Below are 20,639 nucleotides of genomic sequence, written 5' to 3' on the forward strand. Positions count from 1 at the left end.
TCACAAATATCATCATATTTGATCAGCACAGCAACACAGGACCGAGTCAAGAACAGCGTACGTTCTCACGTCCCATTTTCCTGACGAGGAAAGAGAGGCTCAGGGAGTTCTCACACCTGCCCGGGTCACCCAGCCCGTGGCCGGAGGAGCTAAGGTTAAGCCAGGACCGCTGACACCTGGCTCAGGACTTGCCACGGTCTCATGCTCCCTCGGGTGAAGTCTTACTGTCCCAGGCCTTCAGCTCCCTGACTCCAGCTGCCATCCCTCCGCCGCATGCCACTTGGAAGCAACAGCAGTTCCTAACTTCTCTAATACGGAAAAGGGATCTAAGAACACATCTCTAGCCAGTTTACTGCCCTACCTAGAGCCTTCGGTGGCTCCTCATGACCCTAGGACAAAGGTTCTCGACTTTGGACATGCTCAGCTGGACAATTCTTTGCTGTGGGGGACCGGCCTGTGCATTGTAGGATTATTAGCAGCATCTCTGGCCTCTTCCCAGGAGATGTCAGCAGCACCCTCCCATCCCTGCCCCCCAATGAAAAGTATCCGTAGACATTTCGTCTCTAGACAAAATCGCCCCCTATGGGGAACAAGCCAAAACTCCCGGGCCCCCACCCCGCCTCGGGTTACTTCTGCTGCATCACCCTCCCGGGCCCCGTCTCACACGCTAACCTCAGCATCTCTATCCTTCTTCACCTCCACCTTTCTCATGTTTAGCTTCTCAGGCAGATGAAGCCTTCTCTCTACACTCCTGCCTGCCATGGGGGCCCTTCTCTGCGGCCCCACTGCTCCCGGTGCCAGCCCTTCGTTCTGCTCGGAGATCCCTGACTGCTTGTCTGTCTTCCCAAGGGAGCGTGAGGTGGTGAGCGCAGGGGCTGTGCTGTGAGCGTCTCTGAGGCCCTCATCCCAGGAGCGGGGCACCGGAAGGCTTCGTCCACACTTGGGCCGGAGGAAGGAGGGGAGGTGGAAGGGGCAAAGTCAGTTACTCTGGCATCGTAGTTAAGGACATTTTCATGATCTCACGATCTAGTTTTTTTGTTTGGGCGGAGGAGTCTGTTTATGATTTGCCAAGTCTGTTTCCTTTTGAACTGGCAGAGTGCTGTAAAAGGGAGTCGGAGCCAAGCTTGTCTTCACCGTCCTGGGAAACGGAGAGATTGACGGCTCCGGCATCCCTGCATCAGCGGCTCCGCGACAGGAGCAGCAGCAGGAATGGCCGGGATGCCATTCTCAGGCCCCTCCTTCCTGAGCCTCGGTTTCCTATTCTGAAAAGGTGAATAATCAAAACGTCCACCCCGGAAGGGTCACTGGGGAGGAATTGAGCTGGTACATGTGGCTCAGCCAGCAGTCCTGGGTACATAAAAAACGTTCAGCCCACGTGAGTGGAATCAAAGTCCAATCTGATCTTTAACACCTGAGGGCCCCCAGCCGGCAGCTCTGAAAGATGGGCCAGGACCTCACCACGGAAGCTGCTGCTGAGGGATTGCGTTTCTCGTCCCAGTGCCCTCCAGGAAGAAGCTGTGACGACAGCCATGGGGCTGCTGTTTTCCCTTAATTTGTGTTTTCTGGTACAGTCGTCCCCCTTTATCCGCAGTTTCGCTTTCCACAGCTTCAGTCACGGGGAGTCGACTGTGGTCGGAAAAAATGCTAAGTCACAATGCCTACCTCACTCCCCTCACTGTGTCTCACCACGTACGCACTGTATCATCTCACAGCATCACAAGGAGACGGGTGAGTGCAGTACAAGAAGATTTTGAGAGAGAGAGACCACATCGACATCAATTTTATTACACTATATTGCTATAATTGTCCTATATTATTTCCAGCTATTGTTCATCTCTTACTGTTCTTAATTTGTAAACTTTATCATAGGGATGTATGTATAGGAAAAAACAGTGTATATAGGGTTTGGTACTATCCGTGATTTCAGGCATCCGCTGCGGCTCTTGGAACTATGCCCCGTAGATAAGGGGCATCACCGTACCTCAGAGGCATTCTGCTGCCTTCTATCCGTTCTCTCCCTGGGTTATTCTCTAGTGTGTTCAGGGCTTTCTCCCAGGTCACTGGATCCTTCCAGTCCCTGGGTGGGGTCTGTCAGCTCCAGCCCTGGCAGCTGCAGCTCCTTCTTGGCAACAAGACCTCCAAGTGTCACCCCCTGGGTGGCATTTTGAAGCCCACTGTGGCTCCTCTTCTGCTGGGGTTTGGCTCCGAGGAAGTGGCAGGAACGGGAGTAGCAACAAAGGCCCCTTCTGTCCAGCAGGGTCTCATGATGCCTTTGAGATCCTGCCCTTGGAAGATGCTGCCGTTGCTGCTGCTGCAGCTCCGAAGTGGCCAACATGGAGCCCAAGGACAAAACATGAAACTGCAGGGTGCTGTTGGGGATGTTGCCAAGACAAAAACATCTAATATTTCAGCAGCAGAAAAAGCTGTGCTTCCTCTAAACCAGGGCTTTGGTTTTGTCCTGTGGACGCGATGGATCTTGCAACTGATTGTTTCCTTCATTGCTTAGGCCACTAGGAGGCTCAGAGTCAAACTTGTGTCCTGCCTATCTGTGCCTGAGGCAGACCACTCAGTGTGCACTTCTGTGAGGTCATCCAACCGTTATTTTCCTATTCATGTTTCCCTTCAGGCCCTCAACAGTTTTCATTGTTATTATTCTGAATAAAATTTGCTTGTATGAGGTTCACAGAATCATTTCTCAACGATCAGCAAGCTGGACAATGAGAGCACGAGCATCTCTCTGTCCTGTCCCATTGTCTACATGCTGGAACTAGAGGCTGCAGCAATCGGCAACCCAAACAACCAGGACTGCTTGTGTCGTATTTTCTACAGTCATTTAAAAGCCTGCCCTGTTGTTTATTTCCTTCCTGTCCCATGTGAGGCTGTGCTGGTTTTCACAGCTCTTCACAGGACTCAACGCCTCGTGGTAAAGAGGAATTAAAGTGGGTCTGTGTGCTTTAACATTTGTGTTAAGACGAACGATTTCCAAAGAAATTCTTTGAGACTTCTCAAAGCACTTTCTTAAGATGTTCTTCCTTTCCTCCCTTCCTCTCTTGCTCCTTTCCTCTCTCTCTCCCTTCCTTCCTTCCATCCAACATATGTCACATACTAGCTGAGCAAGATCCTTTACTTATTTGAGCCTCGGGTTTTTTCATCCATAAAAGAGGAATTTTTAAAAGGCCTCATACGATGATTATGTGGGTTATTTATGTAAAGCATTTAGTCTATTGCCTGACATAGTAGGAGTGCAATAAATGTTAGCTGCTTATTATTCATTCAACAAACATTTATGATGTACATATGTTAAATGCTGGACATACACAATCAAACATTTCTCAAGCAAAAATAATTTTTTTATTTAAACACACACACACACACACACACCCCATGGTAATTTGGGGGCAGAGAAGGACTTAGATCCCACTAATGGTGAGCAGTTGATCAAATTCTTGGAAAGCCTGGGAGTTGCACACTGCTTTAGCCCCCCTAGAAGCCTGAAGGAGACTGCTTTCATTGGTTCTCGTCTCCTTTCCTCGCCCCATTTGGCGGTACCTCCCTCCTTTTGCCTCTGAAACCCTCCTTCTTGGGTTTGGGGTTACCTGTGGGGCGCCCGCCGTTGGCCACACGTCAGGCAGGGCCCTTCCCAAGAGGGACCTCCACCATCCCTTCCTTCCTGGGCTACTTCAGTTGTCACACCTTTGTGCAAATCAGCCTAAAAAAGATGGGTCTCAGCGTTACCTTTGCCCCCCTTTGTTTCTAATCATGGTCCGATTACTCTCCATTTCCCTCTCTGCCTCTGTGACCCTGTTGTCCCTCTGCCTCCCACAGGCTCCACACACCCTCCATTCAGTGATGGCACGAGTGATTAATCTGAGGCCAGTTTCCTCCCGTCTTCCCCAGAGCGTGTGCAGGGCCCGTGCATCAAGAGGCCAGATAACTCACGCACTCCTCCTTCCTTCAGGGCCGTGCCCTGGGCAGCCACGCTGGCCTGGAGATCTGCTGTGTCTGTGTAATTTGCTCTTTCTGAGCGAATCCCTGGGCTCGCCTCAACCTCCTGCCGAGCCGCATCACCCTGAATGGCGTTTCTGTAAACGCCTCCCCTCTCCTCCCCACCAAGTCCTTGTGTGGACTTTAATCAGCAACAGTCTCACCCTGACTCTGAGAAGAGCCGTTTCCATTAAAGAACCAGACAGATGGAAGTCCGAGGGAGCTGAGTTGGCTATTAGAAAGAACTTTTTTCCCGGAGGCTTGAAGAAACTGAAATATCCTACTAGGAAGGTTGTGGGATCTCTCTGAGAAAGCTCTAGGGAAAGGGCAGAAAGCTGGGCTCTGGAGAGGCTATTGGAAAACTGGATGTCCTCCCTGGGCTGTCCTCAGCGTAAGGAGAGGTCTTAGGGATTGGAGGAGGCCTTCGTAGTCATGTATTCCAACTTCCCTCTCAATGCCAATTTTGGAACACCTTTCCTTAGCGTGAATCCTCCTTAACTGTTCATATAAGCATTCATTCACTCATTTCAGATATCTATGACTCGGGGCATCATCCTGCAGATCTTCACTGTCCCAAGCACAATGTGGGTACAGGTGACAACAGCACAGTAGTGTCCAGTAACCTGGAGGAATGAAAAGCCGTATAAACAGCATCAATATTGTCTCCAGACTGTCAAGTTGGTGAAAGCAACAAACAGCACCAGTTGTGTTACGGGATATTCTGCAAGGGAGACTTTGCGTTCAAGGGATGTTCTCTCTTCCAACCAATGTCAATCGGCAATGGTACTGAAGCAAAGAGACGTGGTCCCCGCATAAAGAAAACCCTCAGGTCAGCAGCCTTGTAAACACACGCTATGCCATAAGGGATCTGAGACCCGGTACTAGACCAGGCGTGTAACCTCAGAAACGCTGAGCTCTAGAGACAGAGACTCGGAGGTAGTCACTGCCCTTGAACCCTTTGCGCATCAAGACGTGCAGAGTCTGGCTGCCTCACTTGGAAGTCAGTCTCCCAAAATATGGCCCCAACTTTGCTTTCTCCTGAGGAGCCGCATTGGACCGTCAGAGGACCTAGGCACTGAGGTGACAGTGCGGTCTCACCTCCAGCCTCCACAGAAATAAATGTACAACATTATTAAAACCATAACAGAAGAGTAGGGAAGTCCAGCTTTGTTCTGATTTTTCCAATAATGTCTTCTGAATGCTTTTTAAAAAATATCAAATAATAAATTCTTGAACAAAAATTGTTGGTGTCCTTGCTCTGCTGATGGCCCGTGTATGTGCTCAGTGTGATAGAGGGTAACCAAGCATTGTCCGCTGTGTCCCCACGAGAAGGCTCCATTCGGTCCAGTCTGACCTTGATCCCAGGCTCAGGACTTCGCAGGCTCTTGGACTTCCTTTGGGCCTAGAACGTCTCTCTCTTTCTTCTCTGGCTACATGTCTCTTACTCTTCATCTAAGGTCCTGCTCAGTTCCTGGGCCACAGCACCACCAGACCCCCGCACAGAGGCCTCCAGTGACTATTCCCATACAGGGCACGCTCTCTCGCCTCTGACCTCAGGTAGAAAGCGTTGTCCGCATCACGTGATAATACACCACTTTGTGACACGTCTCATAAGGTTGCTTCTTGCTTGTATTTAACTCTCTAAGTGTTCCTGTGTTGTTTTCCTAGTGAGCCCAGGAGCTTCGAGGGCAGGACTCTGGTCTCACCTTTCTGTCTCTCCCTTGGGTGCTGCTGGGTACACGGATAGCACTCACACTTCAAGGGTGCTGATTCCTTGGGTCAGTACTTCCCAATCTGAGGAACAAAGAGCCTCCCTTTAGAAGCAGAAATTCTCCGAAACATTGAGAATGCATTCCACTTTAGAAATACTGCCCTAGAAGTTGGTGATTACCTGGTGCTAATGGAACAGCAAATTAAAACACACAACCAAGCACTGATTAACACGAAAGTGAAAATACAAAACTAAATGTCAAAAAACTCTTAGACCCTCAAGAATATATCCCTAGCCCCCTCGTCTATCCCCATCTCTGCTCCCCACTCTCCTCTTCCACTGTAATCCACATTTGATAGACACAGAGCTAAGTCTTTGAGAGTTACCATCAAAATAGCGAAACAGCTCACCCATTAACACCTTAGTTCCAGTGATTTCCTTAGATGAGTCGCTGGCCCTCACTTTGCAGTGGGCCAGGAGAGCAGGCACAGGCCAGCTGCATTTTTATGGGGTAAGAGGAAGCTTAGAAAAGTCTGGAGCTTTAGAACCCTAGTACCTTTAGACTACGGTACAGCTTCTGCAGGTCAAACTTCTGTGTGTTAGAGCAGAACCAGGAGAACCACCAAGAGAAGTGCGAGTTTCAAGACAGAGGCGGTGGTTGCTGATACCAGATGCGGCAGACAAGCAGCCTGAACGCTAGGAAGTGGGCATAGTCTGCGGTGCACTGCTCACGAGGAAAGAGGTATGAAAGGATTTCAACCTAAAACGGAACCAGAGGCTATGAAATGGAGAAGCTCACGCATGTGCCCTCAGAAGAATGGAATTTAAGAACCGAGACTGATTTCCCATAAATTCCTAATTTACAGAAGACTGAGGCCTCTCTCTTGACCAACGACCATCTGCCAAGAATCCCTCCCATCTTCAAGCCAGTGAACTGACTGCTTGGGCTCCGGCCGGACGTCCCCCTCTTTGCACTCATTGCCCATTAATACAGCCCACTCCCAACGCTCGCGAGACTTGCCTGTAGCTTCCCACAGCATGTTTTTCCTTGATGGCAATTCCTCTGCTATTCACAAATAAAGTCAATTTCTGGTAGTTTGAACTTGCCTCAGTTTACCTCCTTATTTAGGCTGGCAGAGGGAAGATGAAAGAGAGCCAGACTGCAGAAGTAGATTGGGTATTAAGTCAGAAGAGAGAAAAGCAGAGGTGGTGAGAGCAGAAGAGAAGGGGGCAGAAGCTTGAGCAGGGACAGAGATGAGAGCAAGCCTCGGTTTGTTTGGTTTTTGGATAGGAAGCTGAGCATATTTGTACAGATCTTCCTCGACTTATAGTGGGGTTATATCTTGATAAACCCACCATAAGTTTAAAAGATCCTGAAAATATCACAGGTCAAAAAATGCATTTAATACATTTAACCTACTGAACATCCTAGCTTAGCCTCAGACACTTACATCAGCTTGCAGTTGGGCAAGATCATCTCACACAGAGCCTACTTTATAATAAAGTGTTGCACATCTCATGTAACTGACTACTGTACTGAAAGTGACAAACAGGATGGCTGTGTGGGTACAGAACGGTTGTCAGCATATCAGTTGTTCACCTCGTGATCGCGGGGCTGACCGGGAGCTGTGGCTGCCACTGCCCAGCATCCTGAGAGAGGGTGGTACCTCATAATGCCAGCCAGGAGAAGAGCAAAATTCAAAATTGGAAGTACAGTTTCTACTCAGTGTGGATTGCTTTCACACCATCTTAAATTGAACAATGGTAAGTTGAACCATCACATGTAGGGACCGTCTGTAACTGAAATAACTGAAGATTCAAGAGAAGTGGTACAAGTGATAAAACAAGGATGGGCAGCGTGGGGACTGAATCAAGAGTGGGGGAGGAGGAATTAGCCAGAGGCAGGAGGAGGGGAACTCTTCCCTCCGAGAAGCAGGTAAATATTGATGTTATAATGCATTACGTAAGAGGACTTTGATTGCAAGTGAGAGAAACAAATTTAAACCAGTTAAGTAAGAAAAAAAAAGGCTGGGCTGGGCCTCAGGAACATCTGCAACCAGGGCTCTCTCTAGATTGCTCTCAGATCGTCTCTGAATCTGCTCCACTCTTCTCTCAGCCCTGCAGGTCCTCAGCTTCTTAGACCGATGGGGAAACAGGGCCTGCAGCTGCAGTCATGGGAGAGAGACTGGGCTGACTCTCTTTGCCCCAAACACGAAATTCTGGGGAAAGATTCTCACTGGTTTGTCTTGAGTTTTTAGGAGCCCAACTGTGGGTCAATAAACAGTGGCTAGGCTGTGGGAAGGAGGTCCCACAAAAGCACATGCCAGCACCCATGCGGATGGCACAGGTGGAGTACAAAGAGGGGCCATTTTCATGGAAGAGGAGCATCCATCAATACACGTAGTTTGGAGGTGGAGGAGAGTTTAAAAAGTTTGAGAGGGTCACATCTCAAGTTTGTTTTATTTTTATTTTTTGTTCTTGGAGAAGATAGGGCTTCTGCCAAGAATTGGGGGCAGACGGAGGTTCAGCCTATGAAAGGTTTGGAATGCTACCATGTGAAATGAGAAAGCCAACAGAACAACTGAGCAACACTGAGAAGCATTCAAGGGTTGAAAGTATAATTAGTGTCATGGGGTCAACTGAGATTTAGTCACTTAACAAACATTATTGATGACAATCTCTATTGTCTCCCAGCATAGCACCAATAAAACAGATAGTTGGACTGACCGGATGTTGGAAAGTGGAAAGACAGATGCTTAAAGGAGAGGGGAAGGGTGGAGGTAGCCACAGACCTGTCCAGAGAAGGGGCCTGGGGCTGATGAGCTCAGAGAAGCCATCAGGGAGGAAGTAACGCACTGTTGTGTCTGAGTGGTGCCTCTCATCATGGCCCTTCCCAGGGGAGATGACCCCTCAGGTGAGGTGGACACATCTGGTTTGCTCAGGAAATTTCCATGAAATTATCAATGGCCCCTCTTTTCATTATTGAGAGGCCATAATTTGGATGCTGAATTGCTTAGTCAGCCCATACGCAGCCAGGTCTGAAGTGACTGGGAATATGGCCTTTCAGGCATGTCACTTCCCCGTGTGTCGTAGCCCCAGACCTGATGATCTGGAAAGAGTTGGCCCTGGTTCTCAACCTGCTTCTCTCCTCTTGATCCCACAAAGGGAAACGCGGACTCCTAGATGTCTCCAGTGCCTGCAGATTTGGGGTCTAAAGAGATCAGAGAAGGGAGCAAAGCTACCGTGGCCTGTCCTGCTGGCTCACTGTAGGGAGAGGCCCCAGAAGCCGAGGCTAGAGGCAGCTGCTCTGTTCCTTGCTGGCAGCAGGCTTGGAAATACTGCAGGTCCCCAAACTGGATTCACTGAGGCCATCTGATACACCCAGGGCGCCTCAGGGCAGGAAGTCCTAGAAACTATGCGCAGTTTCTGACCACCCATTTCAGCTTTTCTTGGCGTTTACTCTATGTTTCCACCACAGTGGAGACCAACGATGTCTTGCCCAAAGTAGCTTCTCATTACATTCTCACGTGATTGAGTGGATGTCCTCTCTAGAACAGGCTGGAGCTGTTCTGTCTAGGATTGGCCTCCGCTGGTAGCCTTGAACTTGGTTTGTCGACCTAAACGTGCACCAAGCACCACAGGAGATGGGGCAGGTGGGGATGGGGCAGGACTTTTTCCTGACCCCAGCTGGTGATCAGCTTATACCCTAAAGCAGAAGGATTAATAACCAGGGTAATTTTATCCCAGGCCGAATGTAACTACAGATGTGGCTTATTGAGTGAAACAGCTAATCCTTTCTACATTTGGCTCACTCATGAAATACGATGCCTGGGTTGTCAAAAGCCCTGTTTCCACAGGGGCCTGCTGCTGGGAGCAGCCCTTCCTCTGGGCTGAGCGGGCAGCTGTCTGCCTGCTGTCTGTGCTCTTGCTTCTCGGGTGAGCTGACTTCTCAGAGGGCCGGTGATGGAGGGAAGGGAGGAGGCCTGTGTGTGTCTGTGGACAGTGAGGGGTGGAGGGTGTGCTTGAAGGAAAACGTCAGGTGGCGGAGCGGGTGGGTGTGCAGAGAGGCTGGAGGGAAAAAGATTCTTGGAAAAATCCAAGGTTCGTTGCAACCACAAGTCCCTAAGGCTTGAGGGATGTGGAGGCAGCAGGAGGAGGGAAGAAAGCCGCGGAGAGGGGGTTCACCCGGGTGCACACGTGTCCTGGCTCTGCCAGCAGGCACCCAGGGATTTACCCCTTGGTAAGGGTTGGAGGCTCCAAAGCCAGGAGACGCAAATAATCAAAGAGCTGCTGCTGATGGAGCAGAGATGAAAGGGTTTCCAGGCCAGTCGGTGATACACTTGGAGCTTCTCCCCGGGCAGCCACCCTGGGGTGAGTAACAGGAGACATGAACGCTGCGGTCTGCGAGCTGGGCACTGTAGAGGGCGGGAGGCACCGAGGGAGCCCCGAGGCCTTAGAGGGGCGGGCGGTGCCTGGGGTGACGGGGCGGGGCCAGCGTCGGGCGGGCGCACGTGCCCGCCCCCAGCCCCGCGGGCTCCGCGCCGCCTCCTGCGGGGCGGGGACGCGGATCCGGCCGCGCGCTGCGGCCCCGGCGCAGGAAGCCTCGTCGCCCTTCCACCCGCAGGCCCAGGGCTGGCCGGTCTCCGCGACCTCCTCCCGCCCCCGCGCTCCTCTCTTCTTTCAGTCGCAGGCTGAAAGGGCAGCAGAGGTTCAAGCTTCCTTCCAGGGTGCTTCGTTCCAGAAACTTTAAAACATGCCCCGGGGTTCTTGGAAGACGTTGAGAGGAAAGCAGAGCATCCGACATCCCCACCCAAACGCTCCAGACCCGGGGACAGGATTTGACTGAGGGGTCCCGGTGGTGGGAGGAAAGGGCAGAGTGGCCAGGGGGCTTGTAAATAACCTTCTTGTCCTTTTGGCTTCCTTCCCCTTCCCTCTTACGTGTGTCCTTAATTAATGTCCCCTCCTTCCCTCAAGCCCAAAGAATCTGGAGCCTAAAACCTTTCTCCCCCAGGGCCGGGCGGGCCGCCGTGGCCTCCGCGTAGCCTGGGAGGCGGCGGGGCGGGGCTGCGCACCGAGCGGTCGGCCTCCTGGGCGGATCTCGGGTGGGGAGGCTCACATCGCCATGGCAACGAGTGCTTCCCGTGGGAATAACGAGCTCCCCAAAGTGCAGCAAATTGGAAAGGGACCTGCCGAGTGCCAGCTGGGGCTCCAGGCAGCCGGGGGGAGGGCGGATGGTCTACAGAGACACGGGGCTGGGGCAGGCCACTGAGCCTGACAAGTATGGATGCCCGGCTGCGTCCGTTTCCTCTGAGTCAGATGGGGCCACACATGCGGGACACGTGACGCGCGGTGCTCTCCGTTTGCGGCCAGTTAGCAGATGTAGTCGCTACTTGCGGAGAGCAGCCACTGGCCTGAGGGGGACGGCCCGCGTGGGGAGGCCGGCAGTGCCTGTCCAGAGGACAAGAGTTTTAGCCACGAATGCAGTGCTGTGGCCGAGGCCAGTGATTTCTTTTTACAACTTTTTTGAAGTTTTAACAGTTGTTTTAATCAGAAAACAGTATATATTTTTTTCACTTCAAAAATGTGTAAATAAGGAATTAAAAGTCATTCACAATCCCCATCCTTCCACCCACAGATAACCAGTGTGAACATTTCCTTGTCCTTCCAGATTCTTCCTGCACACGCCTTCTATGGATGTGGCATTCACAACAGTAGATAACACTGCACGTGGTGTTTCGTCATCTGCATTTTCAGTTAACTTACGGCAGACGTGGAAAGATGGAGAAAAATATTATTTCTAATGGTAAAGAGGATTACTATAAATTATTTACCAATTTGCTGTTGCTGGAAGTTTAAGTTGCTTTCCGAATTTTGCTCTTCTACCTCGTGATAGACATTCTTCTAGTACATACATTTTTGCACACAGTCTGCAAGTTTTCTTAAGGTAAACTTCTAGAAGCAGAATTACTGGGTCAAAGGATGTGGGTATTTAAAATTTTGATGCACATTTCTAAATTCTGGGTCTGTGGGGTATTTCCAGGAGCCAGTGGGCTTTATTTTCTCTTCCACCGGTACTGGAAATAACAAGGAAAAGTCCATTGTGTACGGTGACTAGGTTTGTATTCCCCTCAAAGCAAAACCTGAAGCAAGAATTTGGCTATGAATAGTTTTTTTCAGAGGTGATTCAAGAAGCCCTCTGAGAAGTGAGCAATAAAAAGTGCACTAATGAATAAGTTACTGCTGTGGGCACCTGGGCCCAACCCCGCGGGGACCCTCTGAGACACCACGGAGAACGCTTCTCAGAGTTGAGCCCAGTTAGTTCTTGCAGGGTGTTCACTCTCCAGCTCTCCTGACTTTCCCCACTGGCTTTTGGAAAATGTCACAGGTAAATTCTGAGGTAGGCCAAGGGGATACGGCTGGAGCACCTGCAGCCTCAGCTACAAATGAATTACTGCTCCGTCCCCCAGATGCAAGCCAAGGGATGGGGTTCATCAGGGCAATTTGCATAATGGGTTAAGGTTTTCGTCAGCCCCTCCACCTTCCCTCTCTGTTTCCTAAACCATCTCTTGGTGCCAACTTCAGCTGCCCAAGGCTCCTGAGTTGTTTAATTCTCCAAGACACGTCAAAGCAGTCTTCCAGTCATTTGCTCTAGAGTGCCGGAGACAAAATCTGTTCCTTTCCAGGCACATTTATATTTTAAGACAGGAACCAAAGGGGAGAATAGTACTTCACCAAAGGAGCTGATGATAATGCTAGCATTTCAGGCACGGTGGCGGCTGAGTGCTCCTCAGAGGTGCCTGATCGCAAGGCTGGTCCAGCAGCAGGATTCTGCTTGTCCTTCTCTGACCTGCGGCAGGTGAGAGGCGGCAGGATGGAAGTGGGACAGGAGTGAAGAGTCCAGAGCCTTGCTTCCCTCACATGGACTGCACTCACAGACCTGTGAATTGTAGAAAATGAGGTGGGAATGAGGCTGAATCTGGGAAAGAAGTGAGCCGCCAAGGCAAGCGGAGCGAGATGGTTGTTAAGAGGACTGAGCAGGAGAAGGGAATGAAGAAGCGCCCCCACTGGTCCCGGGGGAAATGAGACACCGGAATGAGGGACCTCGGTTGACGACTTCCCTTCCTACAGTCTTGTCTGTCCTTCCTCTCTGGCCACTCCCTCTCAGTGTCAGTGGAGGTCCACTTTTTTCTGCCTAGCCCCTAAATGCTGATGCTACTTAAGGTTCGGTCCTGCATCCTTTGCTCTTCTCCAGCTGCACAGGCTGTCTGGGTGGTCAGTGTCCCTCCGCGGCTCCCCCTGCAGTCACACACAGATGCCACACAGATGGCTGGCCCAGCTGTCTCTCAGGAGCTCAGGTCCCACCCATCCGGAAGTTGACAGAAGTCAGGGTGGTGGGAGGAATCTTGGGGCAGACACGTATTCCCTTCCATGTGTGTTTTGTCATATTTGAAAGCTAGTGTCCCCAGTTAAGTTGTGAGCTGTGTGAGGACGAGGGCTTGGGCTATTACCTCCCTGACCAGCCGTGTGCAGTCACCATCAGACGCTGCTTGAATTGACCACTGTGAGCAGCACCGCTGCGGGGGGCACGCGAGGGCGCGTCCTGCTCCCCTGCAGGCACCTTTGTTTTTAGAACATGGCCCCTCCACCATCCACAGTTACTAGTAACCCTCTGCTCACCAAATCTAGCAGCCGCGCTCAGTTCTCATCCTGAGTCTCTTTACGGTATCTGGCACTGTCTGCCAGTTTTGCCATCTTCAAACTCTATCCTCTCTTGGCATCCGTAACATCGCACCTTCTCAATGTTCTTCTGTCCAATGAGCTGTTTCCTTTTGTCTCCTAAACATAGTTTTCCCCCAAGACTCCATCCTTTGGAGCAGCATGAGGTAGTGGAAAGAATGCAGGTTTGGAAGCCAGAGTGACTGTTTTTGATTCTGGGCTGCATCATTTATTAGTTGGATGACTTCTCTGAGCCTCAATTTTCTCAACTGTCAAATGCAGAAAATCGTGAAGTTTGCAGATATTGTTAGGTAAAGGGTCTGACACAAAGTAATTGCTAAACGCGCGGCAGTGACTCTGCCAAACATTGCACAGCCCCGTGTTGACTTCTGCTCACTTTCGGGCTGCGGCAGGCAAGCACTCTCCCCATCCCTGACTTCTCTCCTGCATCTGGTCCCTGACTCCGCATATCTGCTAAGTCTTTCCACTTTTCCTGCCACGACCCTAGAGTTGGCCTGCACGGACCAAGCTTGTCATTCTTCCTTCTCCAAAGCTTTTCCTGCCAGGAGTTCCCTGATTGCGTCATCTGCACTGCTGTTTCCCAGACTCTCCGGCTTGAAAAGCTTGGAAGCGTCTTCCACTCAGTCACCTCCTCTGCCTCTCTTATTAGGAAATAACGATTATTATTGGTAGAGTGCCTTCACATGCATTTCTGACAACCTCAACAGTATTTTGAAGCAGGCTATTACACAAATGAGGCCTGGAAAGACAAAATCATCTGCCTGAGTGAGCGGCAGAGCGGGACTCCGACTCAAATCTTAGGCTTATCCCATTTCTCGGAGATTCCCTTCATGGAATGACTGGTAGCCAGGCTTGTCCCAAGTCCCAGTAGCTCAGAATTATGAAGTCTCTCCATTAAAAACAAACTGACAAACTTTCCCCAATGTCTCCTCCAGCTCCCGGCCTTCTCTGGCCTCCCCTTCACAGAGAAACTCCTTTTAAAACGTGTACCCAGCTACTAACTTGCCCTACTCTCTTCTCTTTGGTTCCTCCATCACTGCAGTCTAGCTTCTTCCTCCCCTGGAATGGCCCTCACCAAGGTTATTCAGTCCCCAGGACACTTTGTGGCCATCCCCATACATGTGCCCCATTCACCCCATCACGGACCCCTCTTCCTCATGACGCCTTCTCCTTAGTTTGGATTTCCTTCTACATCTCTGGCTCAGACACTTTGAATGCTGGTAATCCGCAGCTTTTGAGGCCTTCTTCTCTTTTCAAACCACATATTCCCCCTGGTCATCTCATTTACCCCTGCGGCATCAGTCACCACCAGCATGTTGATGACTCCCCGGTCTCTCTCTAGCCTGGATGCTTCTCCTTTGCTCGAGATCTCCATATCTGTTGTACTGTGGAGTTCTGAGCCCGGATCCACCACTTACTAGCTAGGTGACTAGGATGGTTAATTTTATGTGTCAACTTGACCAGGCCACAGGGTACCCAAATATGAGATCAAATAGTATTCTGGGTGTGTCTGTGAGGGTAATTCGGAATGGGATGAACATTTGAACACAGCGAGTAAAGCAGATTCTCTTCCTAATGTGGATGAGTCCCATCCAATCACTGAAGACATGAAGAGAGTAAAAAGGCTGCCCCTCTGCGGTAAGAGGGAGCTCCTGCCACCTGACTGTGCAGCTGGGACAGCTGTCTTCTCCTGCCTTGGGACTCCAACTGAAACATCAGCTCTTCTTGCTTCTTAAGCTTGCTGGCGTTTGGATAGCTGAAATATATATTATATATTTGGATATTATAAGATCACAGTTGCTGCTGTTCTTGTCTATTTATAGTTAAAATTGGGAGTGGGAGTACCAACAGGCATTTCCAGTGAATTACCTGAGTGCCAAACACGGTCTTCTTTACCTCTGTTATATAACCCAGCCCCTTCCATAATGATAACTCCTTTCTTTAAATGCTGGTTTGCTGGCATGAGTAGCACAAAGTGACCAGGTGGCAGCTGTAGCTTTAGGTTTAGTGGGACTCTTATTATGTCCCCTGGGGGAAGGATCGCCTCATTGGGAACTAGTACCTCTGGACCAACATAGTCTAAAGTTGCAAGAACAGGAAACACAAATCCCTCCAAGTAGGTCACTTAGGGTGAGGGCGAAGGAGGGCACTCCTATTTTCAACTCTTGGTTCCAGATGCGTCTATTCTACTTACTGGGGTATCAAATAATGGCAATTAGTATAACATCTATACTAAATCCTGAAGGAAGGTGCTCTCATCCTCACTGGGGTCATCTGCAAGCTGGTGGCCTTCACTGTGCCTTCAAGAGGTCATTGCATCCTTCTCTAAGGTTGGCACCTGCTGTGTGAAGTGGTGTGTGGTAAGAGTGGACTCTATGGTCATGTGTCCACTACTGCACTTCCTGTGTCATAAAGTGCATCCCGTAGTCGAAGTGACATCATTTGAGATCTGATGCCAATAGGTCAGTCGAATGGGAGCCCTCAGATGGTGGTGTCGGCTAAGGCCCTGCACAGGAAGGAAAGGCAAACTCATGCCTAGAATGTGTGTTAATCTTAGTCAGAATGATTCCTTGCCTTTTTCAGTGTGAAAGGGGCTGATGTAATCAACTTGCCACCAAATAGCTAATTAGTCCTCCTCAGAAGTTTTACCATATCAGGGGCTCAGAATGGCTAAGCGGGTCAAACATATAGCAGTGATAAGAGCTAGATCAGCCTCAGCAAGTAGAACTGAGGTATCACTACTGAGCCAGCCTTTCTTTTAGTTGATGGATGTGGGTCTGACAACTGACTCAGATCTGGAAACTGGCTCTGTGCTGTTGGACCAATGCGTAGCCTCTATCTGTCCCAGCGTGAATACTCCATTCTCGAGCCTGTTAGGAAGCACTAGGGTGGCCAGAGACAGAAACTGGCTGACATCTACTGTCTGAGTCATCCCATCACTGGTTGCTGAGCCCTTCCTCTACAGTGGATGCTCCCTGGTGGGCATGAATATGAGGTACCAAGATCCCCACATGTGTGCCCATTCCCACGGATACATCCACAAATCTCTCCTCCATATTTCTTGTCCTAGATCTTCCGATCTTTCTCTTTTTAAGACCTTGGCCATGAGTCTTTGAACCACTTCTCTGTTCACACAAAACAGAAGATCGAGGTAAACAGATAACTGCATAAATCTCCAGCCATTGGGAAGGTGTCCCCTCATTGGTCTCTTTTAGGGCTCTCACCCTGAGGGGGCTAGTGCGGGATCAGTCTACTTCTGGCTTGTATCCACATATCAAGCCAACGCCTCATGAGCCAAGCTCAGGCTGTTTTCCTACTCCATGGCTGGCCGGTAGGCCGTAGGACAGAGGCAAAGGAGCAAAATTGTTATAACAGTCGGGGCCGGGAATCTGGGAAGTTCAAGGTTCTCAAGTGAACCCATGCCACACCTCAGTCCCACTCAGGCCGTCTCAATCTATATCAGGCCCTGACTTTGATGTAAGAGATTTGCTTTTCCGAAAGTCTTCGGTTTGGTTCTCAGCTTCGTCTGCCTCTGGCTACAGGAGATGGGTTTTGTTTGTTTGTTTATTTTTTGTTTGTTTGTTTAACATTGCCAAGGAAGCCTCTGTTTCTCATGCTTTGCTTTGCAGATTGTCCTGAGATCATCATTTTCTCTCTTCAACACATCAATGATGTCCAGCAATAGCCACCAATCCCACAGTCCTTATAATTACTGTTTGCCCCCTACCTCTCAAGTGCCATAGACATCGCACAAACCAGTGCATCTCCTGCAACCTGTATCCCCTTTCAGCGCACACGGGTGAAAGTCTCAGCAACTGCACTGCCACATCAGGCCAAGGTCTTTCAATACTCCCACTCTACCACAACGATGGAGTCCTGATTGCCTGCTAGTAGGCAAGTGATCAACTCCAGAATCTCATCTTTAGAATTTGCTCTGAAGAGTAGTGTTGGTACCAACTGTCTGAGGGTAGGTTTCCTAAATGCAGAGTCTGATACAGTGATTTGGGCTCCTGAGATTTGCTGAGGGGGTGCTCTCGGGAGGACTTGTGCTAACCCAGAAGCGAAGGAGCCAGCCTTTTGTACCCCATGTCGGGTGGGCATCAACTGCATGAGGCAGCTCCTGGATCCTATTTGGCTGAAGGCAATTTTCTGGTAGTTGGCAGATGGGTGACTGGCCTGTAAAGTGATCCGGGCAGGACACCAACAACTCCCAAGACTGTTTCAGTAAATAGCACATCAATCCACCAGTTGGTCAAGCTAGAAATCTGGGAATCATTTTTGTCTTCTTTTTCTTCAATTCTCAGTCCAATCAAATCAATCTCCAAAATATGTATTCAATCTCCTAATTATTCCTTTCACTTTTTCCTGCCTCACTATCACTACTCAAGTTGATATCACCACCATCTATTGTCTGTGTTACTGCAGCAGGTCCTAACTGACCTCTAGTTTATTATCTGCAAGACAGCCAAATTGATTTTTCTAAAATCTCCTTTTCATGTCACTTCCTTTATCAACCCTTCCAATGGCTCTCCATTGCTCTTATGATCATTTCAAACTTCTATATATGGTTTAAAATATCCTGTATGACTTTGGTTCTACTCATCTTTCTTGGCTCATCTTTCACCGTTTACAACCTCAGACATCTGGCCCCAGTGGACTTCTTTTAGTTACTTGAATATGCCATACTCTCTCGTGACTCAACGTTTTTGTACATATTTTTTAGTCTGCCTAGAACAGCTTTACCACCTCTCATCTGATTCCCTCTTGTTCATCTTTAAGGATCTGCCTGGTTGTACTTGCCCCTGAGGAGCCCTCCTGCCCCCTGGCCTCCCGATTCCCGTAACACCTGTGCTTCCTCATCACATTGCTCATCACGTGGTACTGTAATTGCCTCTAGTTGCCTGCATCTCCTCACTACAGTGCTACTTCTCTACACCTCCTCCCTTCTTTCTCACCCTTCTCCCTTTCCTGTATTTTTGGGTACAAATTTCCTTCCATTTTGTCTCCTCTAGTAGTTTGGCAGTAATACACCCAATTTGTACTTTTTAATGGTTTAGCATGAACTAATCTGTACTTAAATTAAATTCTAAGCTCTGTGGCAACACAGAGAGGGTGATTATATTATTTATCACTGTATGATCAGTACTTGGTGTATGGATGGTGCTCAATAAATCTTTATTATATTAACTAATATGTGAATAAAAATATCTCATCTCCCTTTTCATTGCTGCTCTAGGTGCCAGCACCTGCAACTGTGACTTGCATATAGTAAGTGTTTAATAAATAGTTGTTGAATTCAATAGTGAATTTAGCTTTTGCTTTCTATTTGCATGACAGCTGTCCTGCATGATTTGAGTCCTCAGCACCTGTGTCCAGAGTCACATAGCAGAGAGTGACATCAGCAAACTGGTGGACTAGGAAGCTCTAAGTTCTCATTTCCCTGCAGAAACATCAAAAAGAAAAGAAAAGAAAAGAAAATCCTGGAAGCTGGCTTAAACAACTTTGTAGGAGTTCTTGAAAATAGTCAAAGGTTGATAGCAACCAGGTAAAGGCTCAATCAAGAAAAATCCAGAAAGGGGCTGGCCCGGTGGCATAGTGGTTAAGTTCACATGTTCTGCTTCAGCAGCCTGGGGTTTGCAGGTTTGGATCTTGAGCGTGGACCTAGCACTGCTTGTCAAGCCACCTGTGGTGGCATGCCTCATAAAATAGAGGAAGAATGGCACAGATGTTAGCTCTGCAACAGTCTTCCTCAAGCCAAAAAAAGAGGAAGGTTGGCAAGAGATGTTCGTTCAGGGCCAATCTTCCTCACAAAAAAGGGGAAGAAAAATCCATTAAAAAATTATAGTATTTTTACTCACCCTTGCTCCAGCTCACCTCACTCCTCCCAGAAGAGTGGTGATTTTGGTCTTGATCAGGGCCAGCCCAGTTCCCAGTTCTCCCCCTCAAACCAGAGGGAGTAAAGCAGACCTTGTTTACAAATTATTATGTATATCTGTTCTAAGTTGTCTGGGGGATACCTGAAGGACTGATGAAAGGCACTAGGCCCTGTTCCACATAACTTAGAACGCAGGTGGGAAAAGCAGTGGGCTCTGCTTGTGAAAGCTACAAGATGACTACAAACCCACAGATACCCGGGGCAAGAGACTTCAGGTGGAGACATATAGCAGACCATCTATGGCTGGCATCATAAGCTGAGGTGATATGCTTTGGGAAATTCAGACATTAAAAATAGTCACATGTACAGGGGAATTTAGAAACACATGTGCATGCCCAGGAAAGATGCATGTTCAGAAAAATCCTGAGAACTTAAGCCTTCACATTGGGCTGATCCCTAGGCTCAGAGGAAGCCTAGCTAAATGATGAGGGGACGTCTCAAGGACAAAGCCAGTTTGCAAAGACTAGAAGTGGCTGTTCTTTCATTTGGGATTATTTTTTTGGTATTTTGTTTGTTCATTTTAGCTGCTGGCATTTCAGGAAATCTCTGTCAAAACTCTAGCTGAACATGAGCTAAAGGAATAGAAACTTCAGTGATTACACATGACAAGGCATACAGCCTTTGCAAAAATAGTTTGGAAAAATTTCAAAACAAATGTGCTCTACAGCCTTAAATAACAACCATCACCAAAAAGAAAGAAAGGGAAAACCAGCAAACCTTGAGGAAGGCGGAGAAGGAGTATCTGATTTCCAGAGTTACTACGTTGTAATAGTCAAGTGCCCAGTTTTCAACAACAACAACAACAAATCACAAAGAACACAAAGAAACAGGAACACATGGCTCATTCAAAGGGACAAAATTAATTGACAGAAGCTGTCCCTGAGGAAGCCCAAGTATAAGAATTACTAGACAAAGCCTTCAAACCACCTCTCTTAAATATACTTAAAGAGCTAAAGGAAAACATAGACAAAGAACTAAATGAACTCAAGGAAACAATATATGAACAAACTGAGAATATCAATAAAGAGAAATTATAAAAAGGAAACAAATTCTGGAGCTGAAAATTACAACAAGATAAATTAAAAATTCACTAGAGGGGTTCAACAGCAGATTGGAGCAAGCAGAAAAAAGGATCTCTGAACTTGAAGATAGGGCAATTGAAAGTATTGAGTCTAAGGAGCAGGGGAAAAAAGAATAAAGAGATTTAGGTGTCAGCATCATGGCAGAGTGAGCTCTTCCCTTCGACTCTCCCCACCAAGATACAATGAAAAA

At 48.8% G+C, this 20,639-nt stretch overlaps 1 long non-coding RNA gene across 1 annotated transcript; it reads left to right on the top strand.

The window, feature by feature from the left end:
• The first annotated feature begins 9,555 nt into the window (after window positions 1–9,555).
• On the top strand, window positions 9,556–18,673 carry LOC123281936 (uncharacterized). The gene is made up of 3 exons (XR_006521726.2): window positions 9,556–9,631; window positions 9,911–10,066; window positions 11,364–18,673. It is a non-coding gene; the product is annotated as an uncharacterized lncRNA (long non-coding RNA).
• Window positions 18,674–20,639: the final 1,966 nt, after the last annotated feature.

Source organism: Equus asinus, chromosome 29 (genome assembly GCF_041296235.1).
Source record: "Equus asinus isolate D_3611 breed Donkey chromosome 29, EquAss-T2T_v2, whole genome shotgun sequence".
Taxonomy (NCBI): domain Eukaryota; kingdom Metazoa; phylum Chordata; class Mammalia; order Perissodactyla; family Equidae; genus Equus; species Equus asinus.